This window comes from Salvelinus sp. IW2-2015, unplaced genomic scaffold, assembly GCF_002910315.2.
Source record: "Salvelinus sp. IW2-2015 unplaced genomic scaffold, ASM291031v2 Un_scaffold7254, whole genome shotgun sequence".
In the NCBI taxonomy this organism is placed as follows: Eukaryota; Metazoa; Chordata; class Actinopteri; order Salmoniformes; family Salmonidae; genus Salvelinus; species Salvelinus sp. IW2-2015.
In genome coordinates, this window is record NW_019948514.1 from 1 (window position 1) to 9,972 (window position 9,972).

Here is a 9,972-nt window from a genome sequence, read left to right on the forward strand (position 1 = left end):
ACGAGAGAGACTAGCTGGAGACTGATATGGAACTGGTCTCTAGAGCACCAGACAGAGCTGGGAACATGACTATGGAACTGGTCTCTAGAACACAGACAGAGCTGGGAGACATGACTATGGAACTGGTCTCTAGAGACACCGACAGAGCTTCGGGAGACACTGGGACTGATGGAACTGGTCTCTAGAGAGCACCAGACAGAGCTGGGAGACATGACTGTGGAACTGGTCTCTAGAGACACCAGACAGAGCTGGGAGACGATGACTGTCTCAGATGCGACTGAGATGGGAAATGGTCTCCTAGAGACACCAGACAGAGCTGGGAGACATGAACTATGGAACGGTCTCTAGAGAGCACCAGACAGAGCTGGGAGACATGACTGATGGAACTGGTCTCTTAGAGAACACAGACAGAGCTGGGAGACATACTATGGATAAACCTTGGTCCTCTAGAGACACCAGACAGAGCTGGAGACATGACTATGGAACTGGTCTCTAGAGAGCACCAGACAGAGCTGGGCAGACATGACTATGGAACTGGTCTCTAGAGAGACACAGACAGAGCTGGGAGACATGACTATGGAACTGGTCTCTAGAGACACCAGACAGAGCTGGGAGACATGACTATGGAACTGGTCTCTAGAGAGACCCAGACCAGAGACTGGAGACATGACTATGGAACTGGTTCCTAGAGACACCAGACAGAGCTGGGAGCATGACTATGGAACTGGTCTAGAGACACAGACTAGAGCTGGGAGACATGACTAATGGAACTGGGTCTCTAGAGAACCAGACAGAGCTGGGAGACATGACTATGGAACTGGTCTCTAGAGACAACCAGACAGAGCTGGGACGACATGACTATTGGAACTGGTCTCTAGAGACACCGAGACAGAGCTGGGAGACATGACTATGGATGGTCTCTAGAGACACTGACAGAGCTGGGAGACATGACTGTGGAACTGGTCTCTAGAGACACCAACAGAGCTGGGAGACACAGAACTATTGGAACTGGTTCTCTAGAGACCACCAGACAGAGCTGGGAGACAGTGCTGGTGGAACTCTGACATAGACATCCCAAATACGGGCACTAATTGATACAAAGATGCAAAGGACGGACAGACAGACAGACAGAAAGAACAGACAAGACAGACAGACAGTACAGAAGGACAGACAGACCACGAACGACAGACCAGACAGCAACGAACAGAACGACACAGATACGGACAGAACGGACAGAAACAGGACACAGACAGACAGGACAACAGACAGCAGACAGCCAGACGACAGAAGACAGAAACGAAGAGAACGAATGAACAAGACAGACAGACAGACCAGACCAGACCAGACAGACAGGTGGAATGGGCAAGACAGAATTATTTAAGTGCCTTTGAACGGGGTATGGTAGTAAGGTCCCAGGTGCACCGGTATGTGTCAAGAACTGCAACGCTGCTGTTTTTTTTCACACTCTCAACAGTTTCCCGTGTGTATCAAGAATGGCCCACCACCCAAAGGACATCCGGCCGACTTGGCACGAACGTGGGGAAGCGTTGCACCCACCTGGGGTCCAAGGTCCCCTGATTAGAGGAGAACAATGAAAACAAGCGGTGGTACCGGCTTCGGGTTCCAGAGTTCATTCTGTGAGATATTGCTGAGCCAGTTTGAGCCAGTTTCTCACAGCAGTGAAAATAGCAGCAACAGGAAACGCTGAGTATAATTCATGGACATGTTTGTCGGGGTTGATACATATTTCGTGAGGACAAATCAAGTCAGGCATGTCAAAGTGGAAATTACAGACTTTACAAGCCTTTTTTGGGGGGGGGGTAAAAACCTTGAATACACTAAAAAGTTTGCATTTCTTGCTGTGCAGGAAAAAATCAAGATCATCAAATTAAGATACGGCATCTGTAATTTTTGTTTACCTTATAAACGTTGATGGGTATATCTATCGTGATATAGATCAGGTCCCCCAGAGCCAGGCTGGCGATCAGGGCGTTGGGTCCGTTTCTCATCGTCTTATTCAGGTAGATAATCCTCAGTAGAGTGGCGTTTCCCACCATGCCTACCATGAATATCACACAGCTAATCACTGTGTTTATGTATTTAAAAGCTGTCTTTATGAAGGTCACCTGGTGGCAGACAGGAGGTACTACAGGCTGGACACGTATTCCCCAGGACGACGTGTTGGAGGACGAGTGATGGCGTCCGTGTTTGAGATGTTGGTGTCCACGGTCAGAGTCGGGCGAGGGTGTGGATGAGATGTGGACACGGAGGTCCAGGGATGTGGTGTCTTGTATCAGTCCCAGGGATGAGGAGGGGTCTTGGGGGTCCAGTAGCAGACCCAGGGGGGTGTCTGTACTGTGGAAGGCTGGATAGAGGTCTGAGACAGGGAGACTTCCTGTCACGCTGCCGTGGCTCTGACACTGTCCCACTGTGGAGGTGTGGAACAGCAGCAGTACGAACAACACGGACGAAACAGGAACAGTAGAACCCATTCTGACTCTAGAACCTGTTCTAGAACGTATTCAACAGTTCAGGGTAGAGATGGAGGATTCCAGGCAGGATAGTTCTAGGTTCCACAGTGATACAGGATTCCACTAGGAAGGTTCCACAGTGATACAGGATTCCACTAGGAAGGTTCCACAGTGATTCAGGATTCCACTAAGAAGGTTCCACAGTGATTCAGGATTCCACTAAGAAGGTTCCACAGTGATTCAGGATTCCACTAGGAAGGTTCCACAGTGATTCAGGATTCCACTAGGAAGGTTCCACAGTGATTCAGGATTCCACTAAGAAGGTTCCACAGTGATTCAGGATTCCACTAGGGAGGTTCCACAGGTCCTCTGGGGAAAAGGGGAAAATGGAGAGGAAAGATTACTAATATGACAAAGGACAGGATTTGTGGAGGGGCACAAATCTTTATTTCTGAACTTGTTTTCTTGTGCTTTATATTTCTGTAAACGAACTGTCCAACCCCCTACTGTCCTAACAGAGTCATTAAGATTCATCTGTAGTAGACTGCCTCGAACACTGGTATCCTGTTTCAATTACTGACACATAAACAATCAAATAACTCCCTCCTGTCTCTCTCTCCTTTCTCTCTCTCCCTCCTGTCTCTCTCTCCTGCCTCTACTCCCTCCTGTCTCTCTCTCTAACTCTCTCTCCCTCCTGTCTCTCTCTCTCCTTTCTCTCGTCTCCCTCCTGTCTCTCTCTCCTGTCTCTCTCCCTCCTGTCTCTCTCTCTCCTTCTCTCTCTCCTCCTGTCTCTCTCTCCTTTCTCTCTCTCCCTCCTCCTCTCTCTCTCCTGTCTCTCTCTCCCTCCTGTCTCTCTCCCTCATGTCTCTCTCTCTCCCTCCTGTCTCTCTCTTCCTTTCTCTCTCTCCCTCCTGTCTCTCTCTCTCCCTGCCTCTCTCCTCCTGTCTCTCTCTCTCTACCTTTCTCTCTCTCCCTCCTGTCTCTCTCTCCTTTCTCTCTCTCCCTCCGCTCTCTCTCTCCTTTCTCTCTCTCCCTCCTGTCTCTCTCTCTCCTGCCTCTCTCCCTCCTGTCTCTCTTCTCTCTCTCTCTCTCTCCTGTCTCTCTCTCCCTTCTCTCTCTCCTCCTCTCTCTCTCCTCCTGTCTCTCTCCCTCCTGTCTCTCTATCTCCTGCCCTCTCTCCCTCCTGTCTCTCTCCCTCCTGTCTCTCTCTCTCCTGCCTTCTCCCTTCCTGTCTCTCTCTCTCCTTTCTCTCTATCCTTCTCTCTCTCCCTCCTGTCTCTCTCCCTCCTGATTCTCTCTCCCTCTCTGTCTCTCCTCTCTCCTGCCCTTCTCCCTCCTGTCTCTCTCTCTCTCCTTCTTTCCTCTTCTCCCTCTGTCTCTCTCTCCTTTCTCTCTCTTCCCTCCTGTCTCTTCTCTCTCCTTCTCTCTCTCCTCTCCTGTCTCTCTCTCTTCCTGCCTCCTCTCCTCCTGTCTTCTCTCTCGTCCTCTCTCTCTCTTCCTGTTCTCTCTCTCTCCTCTCTCTCTCCTGTCTCTCTCTCTCCTCCGTCTCTCCCTCCTGTCTCTCTATCTTCCTGCCTCTCTCTCCCTCCTGTTCTCTCTCCCTCCTGTCTCTCTCTCTCCTGCCTCTCTCCCTCCTGTCTCTCTCTCTTCCTTTCTCTCTATCTCTTTCTCTCTCTCCCTCCTGTCTCTCTCCCTCCTGTCTTCTCTCCCTCCTGTCTCTCTCCCTGACTCTCTCTCTCCTGTCTCTCTCTTCCTGTCTCTCTCTCTCTCCTGTCTCTCTATCTATTCCCTGTCTTCTCTCCTCTCCCTCGGTCCCTGACCTGCAGTCTCTCTCCAGTACTGTGTTTCCTACTGTATATATTATGTACCATATGGTGACATTAATAAATATAGCAGCACATCTTACAACCTCCTATAACCTACGTATGTATATTAATGTAGCTCTTATGACCTACCTACATATATTACAGTTTGTACTGTGGTCATACAGTATTGCAATGCCATAACGCAGGGGTGTCAAAATCAATTCCTCTCTCTGCTGATCCCGGACGAGGGCTGTCTCTCTGCTGGTCCTGGACGAGGGCTGTCTCTTGCTGTCCGGACGAGGGCTGTCTCTCTGCTGGTCCCGGACGAGGCTGTCTCTCTGCTGATCCCGGACGAGGGCTGTCTCTCTGCTGATCCGGACGAGGGCTGTCTCTCTGCTGATCCCGGACGAGGCTGTCTCTCTGCTGACGACAGGGCTGTCTCTCTGCTGATCCTGGACGAGGGCTGTCTCTCTACTGTCCTGGACGAGGGCTGTCTCTCTGCTGTTCCTGGACGAGGGCTGTCTCTCTGCTGTTCCTGGACGAGGGCTGTCTCTCTGCTGGTCCCGGACGAGGGCTGTCTTCTGCTGGTCCCGGACGAGGGCTGTCTCTCTGCTGGTCCCGGACGAGGGCTGTCTCTCTGCTGGTCCCGGACGAGGGCTGTCTCTCTGCTGTCCGGACGAGGGCTGTCTCTCTGCTGATCCCGGACGAGGGCTGTCTCTCTGCTGATCCTGGACGAGGGCTGTCTCTCTACTGATCCCGGACGAGGGCTGTCTCTCTACTGGCCCGGACGAGGGCTGTCTCTCTGCTGATCCTGGACGAGGGCTGTCTCTCTACTGGTCCTGGACGAGGCTGTCTCTCTGCTGTCCTGGACGAGGGCTGTCTCTCTGCTGGTCCCGGACGAGGGCTGTCTCTCTGCTGGTCCCGAGAGGGCTGTCTCTCTGCTGGTTCCTGGACGAGGGCTGTCTCTCTCTGGTCCCGGACGAGGCTGTCTCTTGCTGGTCCTGGACGAGGGCTGTCTCTCTGCTGATCCTGGAGGGTTTGACACCGATATCATAAAACAACTACTTACATGACAGATGTATGACTAGTTCGTTGGTGAATAACTTCATACATTTAGACAGTCACTCACCTTGTTTCGGTGTCTGGTCTCTCAAACTCAGTTAGAGCAGTCCTTTAAAGATGTCCCTTATGTCTCCATGTTATAATCTGTTTGAAGAGCGAACACTAGGCTTTCTGGATTGTAGAGAAGAAGAGTTGTGTTCTGGTGTAGAGTTCCTCTCAGCTATGTGGTACTGTCTGAGCTTTCTCCTCTTGTTGAATCTCTTTCTCCTTCTCTTCTCTCTCTCCCTCCCTCTCTCCACAGTCACGATAACACAAAATCCACCAAAGCCCCTCCTCCCAAACGTTGATCGGTCTGCCCTTTCCCCCTCCTCTCTCTCCCCTCCTCCCTCTCCCCCTCCTCCCTCTCCACCTCCTCTCCCCACTCACATGATGCCAAAAGTAACAAACCCACCCCCCCTTTCCTCCTCCCAGATCCCTTCTTCCTACCTCAGCACACCAAGATAAAAAGAACATTCAAAATGAAACTAGTTAACTTTATTTTTCTGGTAAGCAGCGTACAAATGACACTTCTGAGAGGTTTGACTACACGGTGAGGACTCGTTTCCTGGTGATTCAGTGGCTGACTCTCTATATCAAACCCCTCCCCCCCCTATATCAGCCCCCCCCCGCTCCCCTCCTCCTCCCTCCCTCCTCGCTGTTTGTGTGTCCATGTTTATAGTGAGTATTTTTGCCCTTGACAAAAGTGCAGACAGGCGATGTGGAAATAAACCACACAATATCAATTGGTCATTAATAGCGCGTTGATTAAGTATTTGGAGGCATCGTAGTCTCAGTCTTAGTTCAGCACAAGGAAACGTCGCATTCGGATTGGAGTAACCAACACACAAAAACGTGCACCTCTTATAGGCTTAACTGACGGAGTCGGCGTGTGGGACCGGGATACCTGGCCGCTATATATGCAGCTACTAGGGTTTGACAAGCGAGGCGGCAAGTTTAAGTGAGTCCAACGTTATAATTGTTAAGGGGGTTGTCGTCTTTGGGCACACGCTAGGTAGGTAGCTCAAAATAGTGAAACATGACACAGTCAGACACGGTCACTAAATTAATTCGCTTGATGGTTACCAAATGTGATCGCAGGGGGATCTCCCATATAGTGGAATATATTTATATGTATAGGATAATGTGGATGGATAATGCGTACACCTAGGATCTCACTAGAGATAAATCGATGCTCTAGTGTTCGCTATATGTGAATTCAGGGCTCTGCCCGATTGGTCCGAGATTGGTCTCATCATGTATTACTATAGGATTAACTCTCTCCTGGCGTGATAGAAAGTGGTATAGACGAATCACACCTCAATAACTCTCCTCGTCTGCTATATGGCTATCTAGACAACACAGTGATGCGTCACTACAAGCAACACTACCACACACACTACCACATAACTATCGAACAACTCAGCACAGAATGAGCACATTCGTATCCAACTTACTAGGTGCACATCAAGACACACACATATCTGGCACAAGATATACACACTAGGTACATTACATATTGTGACACACCACACACTCATCTACCGTCCACACAACGAAACCATCACAAGACGCTACCACACAGCGATGACTCCTGCAGACCTGCAGCAGCGAGCACACGAGCCCACCACACACTACAGTCACAATTCAGACATACACAAGTGTCAGACCCAATTAACTCTGTAAAGACGATTACTAGCAGAGATACAGTGCTAAAAGTGTTGCGAAAAAACAAGTAAGTGCGACAGTTAGTTGCATTAGTCGCCTACCATACTCGCACAGACGAGAAACAACATGGACATTAATACTTAATGCATATCTATAATAGCAGAGCCGAGCTATTGGAAAAATGATGGACCTGTAACATTGTGACTGTATGTGTGTGTGTATGTTGATAGGCATAGTACAGTGTGTAGGACACGTCGTGATTGCTAGTCTGTGTGTGCTGCGTTGTGTAGTGTAGTGTCAGACAGAGACGAGTGCGCCGATGACAATTACATGTAGTTATAGCAGACAGAGGAATGGAACGATTACTGTAGTTATAGCAGACAGAGGTAATGGACATTACTTAGTTAAGCAGACAGAGTGAATGGACATTTACTGTAGTACCCTTCCCTATGGTAGTGGTCAAATGTAGTACCCTATTCCCTATGGTAGTGGTCAAATGTAGTGCACTACATAGGGATTAGAATGCCATTTGGCATGCCTTCAGTGACATTCCTGCCTGACTCAGATTACATTTGTTTTTTGTTTAATCGACATATTCTTCTCTCATTCTTTCATCACTATTTGTCTCTCTCTCTCTCTCTCTCTGTCATGTCTTTCTCCCTCATTACCCCTTCGTTTCTCTCTTCTCCCCCTCCCTCTCTGTTTGTGTTAGTCCAGATCAGGTCGTCACGCCAACACGTCTAACGTCTGTTCCGTCTCCTAGGTAACCCTGATTGTGACCTAATTGCTCTGTCATGTCTTTCTGTATCTCTGACTCATACCCAACCACCACAGTATGGTACATCATGCCAGGGACACTAAATCAAGTGCACCTAGTATTTTAAAGGAAACTAGTTTAAATTTGTACCGTTGTCTCGACTTCATCAAGAGAGTTTCTGTAAAGCAGTACAGTGAGGAGTTAAACATGTGTACTCTACCACACACACTCCTCAGAGTTTATAAGGCTAGGTTTTCCACAGCAGCAGATATGGCCTGTGTGAGAGAGAGAGAGAGAGAGAGAGAGAGGCCTAATAACTCTTCCTCTCTCCCTCCTCTTCATCTCTCCCTCCTCTTCCTCTCTCCCTCCTCTTCCTCTCTCCCTCCCTCTTCCTCTCTCCCTCCCTCTTTCTCTCCTTCCTTCCCCAAGAAATCACAAAAGTCCTGCTTTTCCCCGGAAATCCCGGTTTATTCTGAGGAAAAGCTAGAATAACAGAGGAAAAGAGACATTCTGGTCTGTTGTGCCCTGAGGGAGGAGAGGAGGAGGATGGTGGGAAAGGAGAGGAGAGGAGGAAGGAGGATGGTGGGGACATCAACATCTATAACTGGGAGAACATCATTCCATCAAACATCTTTAAACTTGTGGAGAAATCATTCCATCAACATCTATAACTGTGGAGAACATCATTCCATCAAACATTCTATACTTTGGAGAATTCCATCAAACATCTATAAACTGTGGAGAACATCATTCCATCAAACATCTATAACTGTGGTGAAACATCATTTCATAAACATCTAAATGTTGGAGAACATTCCATCAAACATCTATAACTGTTGGAGCAACATCAAACATCTATAACTGTGGGAAACATCATTCCATCAAACATCTATAACTGTGGAGGATACATACTATGTCCATCAAAGCATTCGTGCTACACTGGTCGGAGTCGCAGATATCAATCGCAATTCCATCATACTCCATGCTCAGGATATGGATCTGTGCACAAGGGAGACATCATCATTCCATCAACATGCTGTAACTAGTATAGAGAGAACATCATATTGCCATTCTAGATAGTTGTCATATACTTGTCGAGAGCGTAAGTTAAGACAGCCGTTCTCTCATCTATTCAGATACATCTCATCCATAATCCTTGAGAACAGTCGATTCCAGAACTCTAAACTATTCTTATGAATGATGGAGCAACCATTTCATTTCCATCCTACTACATCTAAACTGTGGCACATAAGACCCAGTCATTATCCATACAAACATTCATTATACAACTGTGCCTGGAGAACATCCACACAACGTCATAACTAGTGCAGAGGAATTACATTCAGCAAAACATCTAGTACTGGTGACCGAGAATATCGATACCATTCCTCATCATATCAGTCTAATACATGCTGTGGAGCATAACATTCAAACATCAGATAACTAGCTGAACTCTGCATTCCTATACAAAAACTCACCATCCTGTGTGAACTGTGAGAACAATTCGAAACACTAGCTTAACTGTTGAATGAAGAACATTTCTTAGATCCGATATCCATCATTTAGACTGTGCGAGGGATACATGTCTTCTGCACTCAAACCAAGTACTATAAAACACGTTGCTGGAACCTCATATCAAACATTCTAATATTACTCGCTGTGAGCAACTCATTCCATCAACATCATCTACTAACAGTTGTGAGTTATATTTCCATTTCCATCAAACGCCGATTCTACTCAAATGTTAGGAGTACATCATCTTTTCCCTTCAAACATCTCTTTTACTCACACTCATCTACTTTCGGTCTCTGCAGAACATTCATTGCCATCTACAATCAGTTTTCTTCTCTCTATTCACTCACGTTTGTTGAGCACATCTCTTCATTCCTTCCTATCTCTACATCCAATAGATCTTTTTTTAAACTTGGAAAGAAACATTCACATTCCAATCATACTTCATATAACTAGTCGTGGAGAAATACGATTCCATCAAACATCTATAGACTGTGGAGAAACATCAATTCCATCATTAACACATCAATCCAAACTGCTGCATAGGAGAACTCATCATTCCATCAAAGTAATCTGATTAATACTGTGTGGAAGAACATCAATAACATACTATACAATGTATGTGAGAAGCTCGAAAACATCTAGAGACTGTGGAGTAGAC

General features: G+C 47.5%; 1 pseudogene; it reads right to left on the reverse strand.

The window, feature by feature from the left end:
- Positions 1–3,175: 3,175 nt before the first annotated feature.
- Positions 3,176–4,342, reverse strand: LOC139027076 (octapeptide-repeat protein T2-like; annotated as a pseudogene).
- Between the last annotated feature and the right edge of the window lie 5,630 nt (positions 4,343–9,972).